Consider the following 16,693-nt stretch of genomic DNA (forward strand, 5'->3'; position numbering starts at 1 on the left):
GGGAGCAGATATTCACATAACTCTGGCCTTGCTTTGCCAAGCCTCCCAGAAGGATGGGATGGCTGGATTAGCCAAGGACATGACTGCTCCTTCCTGCTGCAACGATTTGCCTCACAGGACTTGCCACACTGTGGTCTTCCCATTATCAGCCCCTCATCTCCCAGAGAGAAGAAGGGTCACTCTGGGATCTCATTTCCTCCCCATCATCCTCCTGCAGCAGCCTGGCCGTATGCTTCAGGGTTTGTCCTTGGTCTGGGGTGCCCCAGCCCCCTATGTGTGCTGCTCATGGGGGAAGCTCATATGCTCTTTCTGCATAGAAGAGGATTTGCATGCATGTAGGGGGAGAGACAGCCTGGCCTGTTTATTCTTAATGCTCCATATTATTTCCATTAATAACGCCACCTCTGCCTCACATGCTAATTAAGGTTCAAGATTTTTAATGTAATAGGGAATTCGGGCAGAGACCACACAAGACTGGCTGGATTAACTTAACCTTATGGACTGTTAATGGATCTCCTGGAGGGGCATTTCAGCCTAATGAGAATCCAGCTTGAATGGTAATCAGGGGCTCACTCTCCCTCTGCCTGGTGGGCCTGAAAAGCTGGCAGGGCTGCAGGGGCAGGATGTGGGAAAGGCATCAGCAGGAGCTGCTCATGAAGCTGAGCAGGGAAGAGAAGGATGTAGGGCTGGAGGGAAAGACCTCAGTGTGAGGGAAGAATTGGAGTAGCAATGCTGTGGTGCTGCACAGGGGAGAGCTCAAAGCGGGTGCTGAGGCTGGTTCTGTGCTTTTCATGCTGGACATTTAAATATTAGCACAGAGGGCTATTTTCCTGGCTGTGATTGCCAGCAGTGAAAAGGTCACCCAAACTGTCTAAGCCATGAGAAGAGTTCCTCTGTAGAGAAAAAAAAAAAAATTGGCAAATCCTGTCCTGCCTCCTGGAGACCTGCACTGTGGGTCATGACTGCTGCTACACAGTGGATCAGAGAGTCAGACTTTCCCAGTCTGTCGTCTTGTATGGTGTGGAGAAAACATTAGAGAAGGGATCTGGTACGGCACAGTCTTATGGGTAAAGTGAAAGGCTGGGTTCAGAAGAAAACTAAGAGACAATGTGTTCAAAATGGAGCTGAGACTTTCAATGCGTAGGGTTGAGTAAAGTTTGGGGATATCCCAGATACAGGACTGCAGCTGAAAAAAAAAAAACAGATGGTGCTTAAGTGTTAAGGCTTCATTTCATGGCAAAACTGTATGTTTCTGGTCCTGGGGGAAGCTGGGTCTTACTGGGAGCCCACAAAACCTTCCAGGGAAAGTGTGAATATTTTCACGAGTGACTCCTGTGTGCTAGTTTTGTCCTCCAGAGGGAATAGGTATGAAGTGGGATATAGGGCAAAAGCAAAGCCTGAAATAGAGGCCAGTTGTTTGCATTTCAGTTAGGGGAGTTGAGTAATTTAGATCAGCCTCAGAAAAAAACAAGTAGAGCTCTGGGTAGGCTGTTTGGGAGGGAGGTAGTGATCTGCAGAATTGGCTTGGGGGTTTTCTTCTTACTCAAGTCCCACTGCCCCAGGACATACTCCAAGTGGACAGGCTCCATGCTTTGGAACCCAGCCTGCAAGTTCCCCTGGAAGTGGGATGTGGCTGAAGGTTTAGCTTCTGATAGAAGCAATAACAGAGCCGCTAGGACATGTCGCTTTGGCTCCAGAAGCATGAGTTTGAGCTGTGCTGACTGCAATTCCTGCATAAAATTTCTTACTCCAACCCCATCTCTGGGTGATCCTGGCTGGGGAGCTGAAAGTCAGAGAGGTATGGCTGCAGCTGCAGGAGCCTCTCCATATTCCCAGCCACAGGGACTGCTCTCTCCTAACTCTGTTACCTTGAGTTGCCCTACCTGAGCTTTGTCAGCCTGAGAAGGCCCATGGCTCGGATGTGAGCTGAGCCTGGTTTGTAGTGTTTGGCGCTTGGGGGTGGAAGTTTGTGGGTTTGGATGAAAATCTCTGAGTTTGTGAAGCAGTTCCTGTGGGTTGAAAAGAGGAATAAGGACATGGAAATGGAATAGGTCCAGTTCAGGTTGCCCAGTGAGTTTTTTCTTTACTTTCTGGCTCTTGATATGGGAAAATACCGGGGAACTGCTAAGAAAGGAGTTCCCTCCCAGTGTGGTGAGTGGGAGTTGGTTCCCAGGGCAGCAGCCATTGAGCAAGGGGAGCTGAGGGAAGGTGAGAAAGGAAAGGCAGAGTCCTGGAGGAGAGGCAGTGCAGGAGCCAGACGGACTGTTCCACCCAGAGAGGGGATCCCTTCCCTGCGAACCGGGATGCTCCCAGGAGTGCTCTCCAGTACGTGCACACTACCACAGTTTTGTGCTGCTGCGCTGCATTGCCTTCCCGAGGCTCTGCAGGTGTGCAGTCACACACCGGTGTCTCACTGAGGTAAATGCTGCAAGGCCCACCCTAGGGGACCCACGGCTCCCTGTAACACCTCAGAAATGCGCTGGTGTTTTCAGCAGGGAACAGACTCATGCACACAGTCACTGCTCACCCTGCACTGCAGCACCCGAGGCACACATGCACATCCCAGACATCCATACTTGGCATCCACACCCACAGCAGGACACGCACAGCACCAACACACAGGTGCTCACTGGAGGCCACGCATTCCTGCACACCCATCTGCACACGTGGCACCACATTGTCCATGTTGCCCCCTTCCTGCATTATCCCATGCAGATGGGCTCACTCAGGGCAGCACTGACAGACACATTTGTGTCTTCCAGGTCCCCCTGCATGCCACCAACAAAACTGTGATGTGACATCTGTTTGAGAGGAACACCGATGCGCACATGCAAGCATGCATCTGCATCCCACATAGCTCCTGTTTGTTTTGCTTTCTCAATCCCTTTTCCTTTGTTTAGCCAGTCATAGTAGTTCTTCCATGCCTCTGAAGCACAGGAGCAGATGGTTTGCAGGCCAGTTTAGGAGGATGGTTCCATTTTCCTCTAGTGGCTCTCTTTAGCTGCTTAGGTCAGTGCTAAGTGTCTCAGAGATGAAGATCTTCCTTGCCCATCCACACACAACACCTCTGTGTCACCCTCAGCACCTATGACAAGTTCTGAGTCCAAATGCCTCTTTAAATTGCCCTCATGACCGCACTTTAACCCAAGTAGCACTTCAGGCCATAGCAGCTTTTCTAGGTTTGGCAGCATCTGTTAGCTTTGACCAAATGAGGTAGCTCCATCTCCACTCTGCTTTGTACATGTGCCTTGCTGAGACCCAAAAGACTCTCTCACTTGTCCCCTTTCAGCCTAAATTATTCATCTGCTGTAATGCACAATGGATGTTTGTGGGAAGAGGCACGCAGGTACCATTGAGCACAGTGCCAAAGCACTGACGTTACTAGCAAGCTGAAATTGCCTGGATGCACGGGCCAGGCTTAGCTGAGAGAGATGGGAAATTTCTGCTCCTTCAAAGCACTTCAGAAAAGTGAATGGCGGTGGCACTGGTGAAGGCAGAGGGGAAGGAGGACTCTTTGGGGCTGAGGTGGCCGTGGGGACTTCCCACATGTTTCTTCTGGCTGCTCTGATGCTGCCACATGGACATGGATGTGGTGTGAGCACGGGGAAGTGGGAGGGTGCTGAAGTAGGTGGCTTTGAGGAGTGGAGAGCTGGCATGCCAGAGTAATGGTGTGGAAAGTGTACATGCACTGGAAGGGGCTGAGGCTGCTGGGGCATGTAATGTTTGTGAGGGCAGGGAGCTCCTGAAAGAGGCCATTGCAGTGTATGCCCCACTGACCTACGCTGAGGTGTACCTATACATGCTGGACGCCCATGCTGTCCAATAGCACAGGACAAGTAGCTTATGGGACTCCTTTCACACTTCCTCCATGTGGCTGGAGCTAGACCCGACTGCAACCCCTGCACTGCCTCTGTCTAAGCCACGCCTATGCCAGCCTTTTTTCTGCCTGTGAGCTCTTCCTTTTTTATCTGTGCCACCACTGCTCCAATGATCCCAGTGCAGCCGTGGACCCCTGTGCCATATAATCTACAGCTGCACCCACACCCAGCTGCTCTTCCCTGCTGCAAAGCCCATGCCTTCCCTTGCCTCTCCCATTTCCTGCGGGCACACAGGTACGCTTGCGTGCCCTGATGTCGAACCCTGGTTGTTGTCATGCCGTGACACTGCCGAGCTTGTTAAAACAAGCCTGGCAGAGTGCTCGCTGTGCTGTCCCTGATGCTGGGCCGATCTTCCTTCATTCCCTTGCCCCTTCTTACCCACCTCTGTGTCTCTTTGTCTCTCCTGGGGCCTAGGGGAAGCCGGTGCCTTCCTGGCCAAATCTCTCCTTCCCATAAGAGTTTATGTACTTCTTCGCCACGCTTAGGTTGTGCAGTCACATCCCCTGATGCCACTATCAGCCAATTTCAGAGCACTCAGGGCTGGTGGGACTGCACACTCTTCTTTGCATGCAAATTATGCACATCTAACACCAGAACGGAGGGAAAGAGAAGGGATGAGCATGGATGCTTTTGCAGGCTTTCTGCTCCAGAGACTTTGCCCCCTGAAGCAGCAACTCCAGTCCGTGGACAGACACGTGGGAATTCGCAGAACGGGCAGAATTAGAGAAAGTGCCAAAAAAAAGGGGGGGAGAATCTTACTCAGAGATGGAGGCAGTTAAAGCAGATTTGATGTGGCAGTGGAGTGTGTGCATGTGCATATGCACCCGTGTACTTGTAGAGAATAATACAGCTGTCTCCAAAGTGGGTTCCAGCTTCGTAACTTCCAAGAATAATTTTTTTTTTTCTTTTGGTGAGTGGTGCTGGCTGTTTGTGTTTCAGGTCTAATTTGTGTTTGTCTGTCTGTGTTGGATGTTGATGAGTATTTTTGTATTCCGTGTGACAGAATATGTCTGGTAGCTGCTGGGGCTAATGTTTAGGATCCAGAAGGGTGCTATGACACTGTGTGGGTTGAGTTTAGGAAGGTAACAGTATCTGATACAATCGGTTTGTATGCTGCAGGCAATTCGTAAGCAGAGTGTATTTGTGTGTGATACACAGGCACTGGTGCTTGCTCGACTTATGTTCCTGAGTGCATGAGGATGTTTTATGTGCCCTCATTTTCTTACAGATATGTCATTTGCTAGTGTGGTGTTAGCACTGGTATGGATGTGTGTGCGTGTACATGGCACTTCTTCTGGTCGCTGCTATGGGAGCGGGCTCGTTAAATGCTGTGTGTTTGTGCAGTGACAGTTTCATATAAGGGGTTGGTAGCTGGTGTGTGGTAGACGTGTTTGGGTATTCCGTGTGCATTTATGCAGGGATCGCTATTTGCTGTGCTGTATAAAAATGTTTTTGCTGTGTACTCAGGAGTAGTGGGATAGGCTGGGTGGAGCTGATGTGGTGTTTTGTATTGATGGCTGTCTGAGTTATCACATGTGCATCTTAATACAGATGTGCAACCTTGTAGGTGGGTACAGGGTGTATGTGAAGAAGAGAAGCACCTCATCCTTTAGAGGAGCTCTGAGTTTTTAGGGGTTGTATGCAAGGTGGTATGGAAAGACCAGTGAGTAAATGTGTGTGTGTGTCCAGCGTGTGTGTGTGTGTCCAGTGTGTGTGTGTGTCCCGAGTGTGCAGTGTCCTTGCAGGGGGTGTGCCTGGATGACCGCATGGGCTGGGAGGTGGTGCGTGTGCGTGCGTGCGGCCGTGTGTACAGGCACACTTCACCCTCTCCCAGTGCAGCTCCGCCAGCACCTTGCCCTGTGCTGGGTCAGGTGCTCTCTCCTTTTGTGTGCAGTGGGACAGCCAGGCTCTTAGCACACAGGCCAACCTCTTTCCATCCTTTCAGTTTCTTTCCATCTGGCTGTCTACTCCGCTGCCCGTGTCCAGTTGTCTGTTCCCATAATCACCAATTCGCCTTGACTAGCTCACACCCTACACTGCCTGTGGACTCAGCAGCTGTGCATCTCTCCGTCCCTCCCACACACACACATTCACACACACACACACCCTGGATCTTCATATGTGGCATATTCAGTTGCCATTGGAAACCTAAGAAAGAAGTGAATCTACCCTCCAAGTCTTAAGCTGGTGGTTTTTTTCCTTTTTTTTTTTTTTTCCCTTCCCTCTCCTCCTCTCCTCACAGAAGGCGAAGTCGTTCACAATGAATCCATGGCAGCTTCGATCGAGCGGTGAGCTGGAGCACCTACTCACAGGCCACTCCTTCATGTGACTGAACAGAGACCTTTCCCAGCACTCGCCAAGGAGAGCAGAGCCCTGGATTTACCTCCCGCGTACCCGGGTACCCCCAGCGCAGGCACTGTGAGGTAAGCCTACCTCGGCACCTCTGTCCGTGCCTCCCTCCATCCTGCCCTCCCTCCCTCTCGTTGCTTGCTCCCCAGAGGTGTGAGGGAAGAGAAGTGCAGGGGTTTCTGCTATGCTGCGAACAGAATCTAGGCTTTCATCAGCGCCCTCCCCACAACGGAGAGCTGCTCCCTCCCCTCTGAGCCCCTTCCCTTGCGGCTCTGCATGCGTGTGCAGGGAGGGGTTGTTCGCACAGCAGCCGAGGGAAGCGCTGCGGGTCCCCCGCACGCAGTCCCGAGTGCATTCTGCCCCTTCTCCCATCCCTCCCTGGGCACATGCACACCTGTCTGCTCTTCTCCAGTCGTCATTTTCCTCCACGTCCCCTGTTTCCCGGGAGAAGGGGCAGCCAGGCTGACTGCTGCAGCCTGGCCGGCAGCAAAGCTGGGCTCTGCAGCCCTGGCCTGGGTCACCTCAGGAATGCAGCTTGCAGCAGAGCAGGAGTGGGCATCGTGCTACAGGGAGTGGGGCAGATATTTTGGGGATTCCAATTCCCCAGAGAAGATGCTGGCCTCCATTTCCTAGCAAGGTACCTCCTCTGAGTACCCAGCCCAGCCTGCCACAGCTTTTGGGTTGATGGGCATGCTCTTTGTCACTGCTTATCTGCTGTCCCCTGGTGCTCCTTCTCAACTGGAAGGGATGTTTTCCTACTGGAGACAGTGTGTTTCATAAGCTGGGAACGCTGTGTGCCCTGTACAGGCATGGAAGGGGCCCTGTGCAGAGCCTGACCCATTTTGGGGCGCAAGGCTCTTGGGAGCACCTGAAAGGGCCTCCTGCTGCCTGGGGCTGCCCTCAGTGCCCTTTTCCTCAGCTCCTCTGCAGAAAAAGCAGGAAGATCAGCTGCACTATTTCCATGCCATGTCTCTGTGCTGCTGGAGCTGCTGTGGTGTGGGAATGGGGAGGGGAATGGGAGCAGCTGTTTCTCCCAGTGCCTGGGCAGGCCCAGACAGGCTGCCAGTCCTCAAGGGGCACAAATGTGCCTGGCGATGCCTCTCCCCAAAACAGACCCTAAAGCAACGAGCTGCTGGCAAAGTACTGGGTAACCTCAGAAGAGTGGATTTTAAAGGGGAGGTCTGGGAGTTTGCAACCTGCCAGGCTGTAGTTTCAGGCTCTGCACAGACTCTGGCAGAGACCAGAGTTCTTCTGAGTCAGATTTTGGGGGCTGTTGTGTTTCTCTGAGGGGAAGGGACCGGCAGAGTCTGTGCTGCTGCGCAGCCCCAACAGCGATGCTGGTGTGGTGTCCCCTGAAGGAGGTGACGGGTTGCTCCCCTCCTGGTGGCCTAGGTCCCACCTGGTGATGGTGACAAGGAGCGCACCTCTTCCGTTGCATCTTCCAGTGCATCTTTCTGCTGCCACTGCAGGACTCTGCTATCAGTTTTCCCCAACTGCAGTTCCTCATTGCCCCCTGCCCCACTGCTCCAGTAGCTACCTTTCTACACAAACTGCTGCCTTCGGCTTCTTTTCGGTGCTTTTTGCTGTTTTTCTTCCTTCTCTGGGTTGCCCTGAGCCCTGCTTTTCTCTTCTTGTAGCACCCGTTCCTCACTTCTCCTCCTTTGTGACCACCATGCTGGTCAGGAGCAGCTTCCCCCTTGGGAAGGGCTGATGCTGCCCAGTGGGGTTGTTTCTGGATGCTGGTGCCAGCTGATGGTACTGTGATCATTCCCCCTGTGGTTCACAGCCTCCACTGCACGTGTGCAGGTGTCGCAGGTGACAAGGGACCGTGGCGTTGTTGATGTGTCACTCTTCCTATTGGCCGGGGCCCATGCAGTCACACTCAGTGTCGTTGTTGGAGAGTTTACAGGAAACAAGCTCTTCCCATATGGAGCCTCCAAAGTCATTTGGCATTGGTTAAATTCCTCAGTCCTCTCAGGACGTGGCTTTGGCACTGACTCAGGGTGGACAAGACAATAAATCCAGCTCTAGGGAGCTTGGTACTGGGTCAAAACTGCTGCAGCTACATGGTAGAAAATGCTGATCCAGTATGAATTCACTCTGCTGCTTGAGATTTGTTTAGAAAACAATGTTGGCTTAACTCTGTACTGGGAAGATTTATGTTGTGTTGGGTATTATCTGTCTGCCCAACCCTATCATGGTGCTGGCTCGAGTGTTGTTTGTGTGCCATATCTGGCACGTGCTCCGGATCGTGTGTGCTACGGCTAATCTGATAGATGTAATTGCACGCTGCAGCCAGGCTGGTTCAGCCCCTCCTGTCTGGCAAGCCAGTCTGAAAGAAGGTTAAATTACAGTTTGGGAGTAAGCTATGTCCCACACCAGGGAGATGCTGGGGAGGATGGCATTGGCTGGGAGGAGGGCAGGCATCGCGCTGAAGAGGAAGAGGAGGGAAGGGAAGCACTTTCTCAGCAGGAGGATGATGTTCTCCAGCCCTGACCACTCCACAGGTCAGTGCACAGGGCCCAGGAGAGGCATTATCATTCCTCATAGGATCATGTTGGCAGAAAATGGGGTTACACCATGGACAGAGGCTGAGCCAGCCCCATTGGAGGCAGGTGCTCATTTAGGACAGATGATGAGTGCAAACCCTCTCTGTTATGATGCAGGGACTTTTTCCAAGTCTGTCACTTAGGTGCTTGTCTTGCTGAGGGAGGTAATTTTGTTTGTGCTGAAGGGCCAAAGGGCAGGAAGGTGGTGCGGGGTGATTTTTCTTCATGCTTTTGTGTGGATTGTGAACAAGTCTCTGGTGATTAGGAGGAGGATTTGTTTACCAGGTTTAGCAGTCTGAGGTCAGTTTTACTATAAATCCCAGCAAAATGAGCTTTTGGAGGTTTAAAGTCAAGAGATGACACCAAACCTTGTTACTAAGGGTCCTAATCCCAGCAAACTCTCACACCGGTCACCATGCCGCAGTTTCACCTACCTTTATGTGGAACAGGCAGTAGCCACCAACAGTGGGAGAGGAGGGGGCTGGGGAGTAGGGATGTGAGGGAGCAACACTTCAGGCTGCACAGAGATGCTGTGGGGAAAGGGAGGTTCAGCCTGTGGACTCTGCTGACATGGCTGAGCGCTGTCATTTGCAGGGACTGGATGCTGGAGGAGAATCCGTAATGACCAGGGGGCTGCGTGCCAGGACCAAGGCAGCAATTCCCTCAAGCCTCTGTTTGTTTGGGAAGAGAAAGGGAGTTTGTGGCTTGTCACTTGGGAAACAGAGTAGAGATTCAGTGGAGGAGGACAGGCTTCTTGGCTGGGTCTCCTCGAGCAGCCATGCCACGTGTCTGTGTGTGTCAGGGGACGAAGGGGACCCTGGTACAGGCCATGACTGGCAGCTGGCCATCCCCACCCCCTCGTCATTTCACCTCCCCCTTGCACCCTCTGCTCAGCTCAGCCACTGCCAAGTGACTGAGGACAGCCCTGAGATACACACACGACAGACCAGGGCATGTGAAGAGGGGGAGACAAGTTAAAAGCCTTGCTAGAGGAGCAGCTGGGTGGGATTCATGCTACTTCCCTACCTGGTTTATGCCTTGTGCAGTAGAACAGATGTGTGTCATGAACAGATCAGAGTATCCAGGTTCCTTCATTCCAGCCCAAACAGGTACCTTCACCAGGGCTGTGCCTCGTGTGTGGGGAGCCTGGTTGGGTTAAGTCAGAGCATGAAGAAGAATTCTTTCTCCCCTGAGTTCCTTCTCTGTCTCATCCCAGTGTGAGCCCTCCCTTGCTTCATGGAGGTGGAGACCTGCAGGCAGTGGAGGGAGGTGTTGCAGAGGGAAAGGGGAATTCGAGACACACAGAGTATGGAGGGGATGCAGACACTGAGAAAGAGGGAGGACCTGAGATAAAAAAGATAGAAGCAGCAAAGGAAAAAAAAGGTGGTGGAGAGGGAGACAGAAAGAGAGCTGCACGTCTGTGCAGTGACAATGTGGTATGGATGTATCTTATATTGATATTATAGATTATTGTTTGACCTGACCACGTTTGTACTGAGAAGGGTCACAAAAACTCTGTAGCAGGAGGACCAGCTCTGCACAGTAAACTGCTCATCTTCTATCCACCTCCTTAATTAAGGGAATAGCCAGCCTGTGATTGTCCTGCTTTGAGATGCCTTCTCCATGTGCTTGTTTATTCCCGATATGGAAGACGAAGCATGGCTGAGAAGCCCCTCCTCATGTCCTCTGTCCTCCTGGCCTTGCCCCATGGAGCCAGAGGAAGTGCATGTGCTGCCCAGCACTGCTGAGAATTGCCTTGCTCTGTACTGGAGGGATGTTGGTGAGGTCTTAGAGGGAGGCACAGACTTACCTTTAGATGGCTCTCGGGAAAAACTTATGCCCCCATTACCCCACAGAGGCAGTGTCTGCAGGGAATGAATTCAACAAGCTACAAAATTTTTATACAATTTTTTCTACATTTCATTCTACAATTGCCCAATCAACATGTCCCACAAGAAGTGAACAGCAGCAATTAGAGAAGAGGGATTTATGGAAATTTCTCTTCCTCTTTTACAAAATATACTTGAGTACGTGTCCATCAGGTAAGGTAGGTATGCCAGGTCTGTCACAGGGTAGGTAGATTTCATACAGATGTTCTCAGTGTCACTTCTGATGGGGATGTGATAGTTTCCAGAAGCTGGAATGCCAGTGTTGGGTTGCAGGCAGGTTGACAGGTAAACATGTATCCACAGCCAGTCGTGTGTTCGTTGTGACATAAACCTGTGGGTGCTTCTTTTCCATCTCAAGCTTCCTCCCTGACTCCCTGTTGTAGGACCAGCGGAAGGTATGGCTTAAAGTGAGTGGCACATCAGGGCCACCAGGCTATGCCCCGATCTTAACTGCCATGCCTTTTAAAGCCAGCCAGCATGGTGAAATCTATTGAGAACCAGTCTGGCACAAAGGGAGAAACACTCATATAATGGGGCTACTTATTTGAGTTCTCCAGCATTGCCCATTTCATTTCATGTCTTGTGGCTGATGCAGTTGAAAGGCAATCACTGGAGCTAACAGCCCAGCATTGTTCTGCTCACCTTCTGATTTACTTCCTTTCATCCTCGCTGGGTTTCATCTCCTCCCAGGTTCATGCATCCCCCAGCACTGAGGTCACTTTCTTTTCATCACACCTTAGGCTGCATATAATCAAGCTAGCGCTGTTCCTGCCCTGAATCTTCTGAGGTCAAGATAGAAATCAGTATTCAGCAAGAGACCCAAACAAATGAGCAAAAGTAGCCTGGTTGGTCAGAACAGGGTGGATGTTATCCAAGAAAACTCGCATTGATCAATTCCAGTCACCTCCTGTGCTTAAAGTGACTCAGTATCTCCATTTTTAGGATGTTGCTGGGGAGCTGAATTCTCTTATGATTTCTCTTGTATCAGCTGTCCTTACCAACAGTATTTGTGAGATTCTTTTCCTGTATCTGCTTAGATAAGAATCTGTTGGAAAATATGCTGGTAGAATAATGGGCACTGGGACAAAGCAACTCATAAAAAACACACAAACCCAATGAAAAAAAACCTCCAACAACTACAAAACCTCCGCCCCCCTTTTCCTGAACAATAAGTTATCAAGTCCAGATGGTTAAATCTGAGAGTTTGGAAGGAGCTTAAGTGATTGAGCTGCTAACAAAAATATGCAATCTCTTGTGGGGGAAAAAAAACCAAACAAACAGCTACTGATTCGGGGAATTGGAGAAGACCAAATGTTGTACCTATATTTAAAAAAAGGCTTCAGTGATGATCCGGGGAATTAAAGATCAGTAGGCTTTGCATCTGTATCTGGTAAACTGGTGGAAATGATAATTCAAAAGCAGTGCTTGAAGACATCTGGAAGATTGTGGTCTGATAGGGCCTATCCAGCATGGATTCAGCAGGGAAAACTGGATCATGCTAGTCTTGTGCAACTTTTTGAATGTGTCAATAATGCAATGGATAAAGGAGAACCAAGTGATATAACATATTTAGACTTCCAAAAGGTTTTTGAAAGATCCTGCACTTGAGCTGCTAAAGAAGCAAAGTAGTCAGTGAGAGACAAAATATTGACATAGATCAAAAACTGAGTAGGAGACTGAAAGAAAGAGGGGATTAAACAGTAAAGTTTCACCATGGCAAAAGGTTAATCCGGCCTCCAGGTTCTCTTCTAAATCCCTTGTGATTTACCTTATTGTTTAATGAATTGGAAAGGTGGGAGGAGAGATGCCATATGGAAATCAGCAGATGAGACAAAATTATTATGTTGGCTGTGGACAGAAAGGGCTGTGGGAAATGCCTGGGAAAGAGAACTAAGTTAAATGAACGCACTGTGCTCTGGTGAATGAAACTGAATGTTGGTATATTCAAAGTAATGTGGGTTGCAGGACAGACTCAAAACTCTTTAGATACCCAGAAGGTCCTGAATCAAGAGTAACAGCCAAATGAAAGTGCAGGTGAATATCTTTGCAGTGCTCTGCCCCATGCTGTGATGCCCTTGAGCAGGCAAATCAGCTGTTTGGATGCAGAGGCAGTGGGTAGAGAGGGCTCTGGAAGAGCTCTTGGTACACCTGCAGTGCTGCTTCATTTGGAATTGCAAGCCAAACCCAGGTCAGCCTGTTTCTGAAGGGATGCTGGAGAACTGAAGGGCCTCTGAGGTGAGAGAAAGCCTGTGAACACCCCCAAGTGAAGATATGGAGGAGACATGGGTTGTTGGTGTCAGAGAGCAGACTGGAAGCGTATGATGGGAGGAAATAAAATTATAAGACATATGAGGATATCTGTTTTTCCTTTCCTTATCACCTAGGAGTGAAGGAATGCACAGTGAAATTAAAAAGTACGGGATTCAGGTTCACAGAGTTGAACTGTGGAGGTCTAAGACACGAGAATTTGTCAGGTCAAATAGTTTAGAAAGGTTCATAGTGGGCTTGTGTGTTTTGTGGAGAACAAGAGTACCCCAATGAGCTTTACCTAAGGATGAGCACAGTTTTGGAGCCTGAACCTGCAGGTTCAGTCTTCTGAGCCTATATTAGCCTGCAACCCTTAGCAGCAAATAAGAAAATTGAGACAGGAGTACACTGTCCCTCATTTGTCTGCTTTGATGTTTTTCCACCTTTTCACCCCCAGATTTCAGTGTTTTTTTTTCCTGAGAGCCTGTGTGGGCATTTCTCTGACCTGGAATGGTTGTTCCCTTGTGTACATCTTACCTGCTGGGAAATGAGCAGTGAAATTCTGTTGAATTCCAGTCATGCTGAAGTCCACAGTATGAAGGAGAATTTTCATCCTCTGAGTTTGAAATTGGTTCTGGGGAAAACCAAACCCCAGCCCTGCCACAGACAAGGCGCAAACCCACCTAAACTTGTGATATTGCCTCAGATCAGGCACCTAACCTGCAAAGTTCCCAGACATTCCTAGGAGATTGCCCATGCTTCCGTCTTCCACCTGAGCTATGGATGTAGGAATCAGTGCTAGGATAACAGGGTATCCAGCAAACTTCCCAATTTCCAGGCCAAGCTGGAACCCAGAATTAAAAATCTGCTGGTGCTGAAGGGAGAATAGAAATTCCTGAGAGCCTATGGAAACCCTGAAGCCTTATTTGATTACTTCCTCCTCTTTTCAGTGTAAGGACCTGAGTCTGCAAACATATCTTCCCTGTCCAACAGCATTCCATATGCAGGAGCATGGTCCCAGTTCTTGGTGGGTGGTTTTTTTTTTTTTTTTTTTTTTTTTTTTTTTTTTTGGGGGGGGGGGGGTGGGTTTTTTTTGGTCATTGTTGTTGTTGGGTTTTTTTGCTTGTTTTTCCTGAGTCTGTGATATAGGATGCTGAAATCTTCAACAGCTTGCCTAACTTAGCCTGTTTGATTTCTAGCTATTTGTGTGTAGCTACAAATGCATGAGTAGCTACACACAAATCCCAGACTCCTTGTAAGTACATCTCCTTCCTGGACAGCACATGAGGTGTGAGCAGAGTGACAACTTGCAGAGGGAAATATTTTTAAGCCAGATTAAAAAAACACTGGAGATCATTTTTGCATGCTGCTCTTTGCTGGATCTCTGTGAGCTCTCTTGTATTTATATATTTATATGGAGCTTTATGTATTTATATATTTATTTATATATTTTTATATATTTATGTATTTATATAGAGCTGTGATTTGTTTTGGTGGGTAGCTTGGAGCTGCACCCACTGCAGCTGATGTGGATAGAGTGGGAGCAGTTGGGCTTGTGTCCCACTGCCAAGAGACCTGGGGTCAGCATCACACCTTTCCACGTGGTTCAAAGTTCCTGTGAGGCCAGAGAGAGCTTTGGCAGTGTGTCAAAGCTGACATCACCGCAGGCCCTGCAAACCTCTGGGGTGGAAGCAACATCTTCAACACCTCTCCTGGAATCCAGGAGCTGGGGACTGTGGGGGCTGAGAGACACTGACGTCACCTATGCTGCGTGCCAGCAACCCCAAGGCTTTGGAGATGGCTTGATCATCACTCCTCTATTATAGCGCCTAAAAAGACCTCTGGGATCAAGAGATGATTGCATCTCTCTGCTCTATTACAGCAGCCAATGAACCTCCAGGGCCAAAGGACAAATGCACTATCACTGGAGTATTATAGCATTTAGAAACCTCACTCACTGACTCACAGCTGTCTGACCCCTCCACCACAACCACCTTCAATTTGTCTCAGCACCCAGCCACCTTCTCTACTGAGGTGTAGCTGGATAATCCTTGTGCTTTTACAGTGCCTGTCTGTGTGCAGCACTGTGGTGAGACCACACTGTCTTCTCACTTACTCTGGTACAGGGCAGCACAGGCATTGTGATGCATTTGCCAGACCTTTGCTCTGTGAATGCAGCAAGGCGGCACTGAAATGAACCACTTCCCTTCAACACAGCAGCTGTGACCCTCTGGTACTGCTTTGCTGGGGCAGGTGATCTGCTCTTGCCTGGTACAGGGAGGGGGCTCTTCTCAGACTGTTAGAGGTGTTTCAGAAGACAGCTCAGCCCCTGGCAAGGGCTGTGTTGTACCAGCAACTCGAGCTTACTAATGGCAAGGGGGATACTTTGAATGTCTGGTCAGTGATCCTGGCATTTAGAAAGCATGAATTAATTTCTTAGACACCCTAGAGAGGTGGAGTTCTGTCATGTTATAAACCTGACTTGTAGATTCTGGGGAAAATCCTAAAAGCTTTTGGTAATAGAGGTTTTAGTGAGTTTAATGCCGATGGAATTAAAAGTCTCTAGGCGCTCGTTGTGAATGGATTTACATCGGGGAGATTAGAAAAGGGAAAACATTATTGGTGTCCGGGAAACTCGGGAGAGCAGCTGTCAGCTGCTTTAGATGGAAAGTTCCCCAGTGGGCAGGTGCCCTGGCAGCCAGACAATGCACACGCACACCCCGCGGGGCCGGCTCGCACACTCATGGGCAGGGGACACATCCCAGGGCCACTGTGGGCATGTCACATGTGAGCATTCACAACAGGATGTTTGCACTCACCCGTTTTATGGACACACTGAACACGATTCAAGGCAGAAATGGTCTCTTCATTTTGGCTGGCATCTCTTACACAGAGGCCCGTATGCCTCGCTCAAGTGCTGCTGGCCTTTCCCAGCACGCTCATTACTGTTCACTCCTGCTGAGGAGCACAGACAAGAAACACCTGCCCTCCTCCCTGCCCACAGACACACCACTCTGTGCAAAGCACTCTCTCATTCATGGATAGGCCTTTTACAGCCCCCTTTCTTCCCAGCAGAAAAGCACCCGGTGTGCAGCTATGAAGTGACAATGAAGTACAGTTAAAGTGAACACTGGCCAGGATCCTTGTGGAATACTTTTGTGAGGTTTATTAATTTTGTAGCAAATTTTGTCCAGTTCACAAAAACCACCATTTTCAACTTGTCTGGGAGGCCTAGGGAAGCATCTCTATATTGGCCAATTTCTGCTCCTTTTTCCCAGGCCTCAATGTTTGCCACTGCTGGAGAAGGCATCCTGGAGGCAGATTGTACTTCCCTGTGCTCTTAGACAAGTAAGGCACGATCCTGGAGGGTTTGGCCTTTCTTGGACTTCCCTGCAGAGGCTGAGTTGCTAAGGCTGTGCTCTTTGCTCAGGGATCAGAGAGGCAACAGAAGAAAAGACACCAACAGACCTATGGGGACAATGAGAAAGGTTATGGCCTTAAGTACATGAGCTGGTTATGCTCCTCTCGGGAAGGCGCCAAGAGATGCTGTTCCCCTTGTTATTTCTCTCCAAAGTCCTTATCACTTGTTGGTGAATGCTTTTGAGAGCAAAGATCAGGGTTCATCCACCCTAGCCTTCTTTGTAAGTGGTACATCATCAAGCTGAGGACTCAATTCGAATCCTGTTTTGAAGATCCCTATTTCCTCTGCCACACAGGAGGACTCACCGGGCGATCAGGCTTTGTTAAAGCAGGGAGGTCCCTGCCCCAGGGAAGATGGGCA

At 49.7% G+C, this 16,693-nt stretch overlaps 1 protein-coding gene across 2 annotated transcripts in view; it reads left to right on the forward strand.

Annotated features, from left to right (window-relative positions):
* Nucleotides 1-16,693, forward strand: part of ELFN2 (extracellular leucine rich repeat and fibronectin type III domain containing 2) — a 52,521-nt gene that overhangs the window by 10,524 nt on the left and 25,304 nt on the right. For both annotated transcript variants that reach the window (XM_040062289.2, XM_040062290.2), the window contains exon 2: nucleotides 6,121-6,301. The gene's annotated coding sequence lies outside the window, so the exon portion shown is untranslated. The remainder of the gene's footprint in view (nucleotides 1-6,120; nucleotides 6,302-16,693) is intronic.

The sequence above is a fragment of the Hirundo rustica genome, chromosome 4 (assembly GCF_015227805.2).
Source record: "Hirundo rustica isolate bHirRus1 chromosome 4, bHirRus1.pri.v3, whole genome shotgun sequence".
Lineage (NCBI taxonomy): Eukaryota > Metazoa > Chordata > Aves > Passeriformes > Hirundinidae > Hirundo > Hirundo rustica.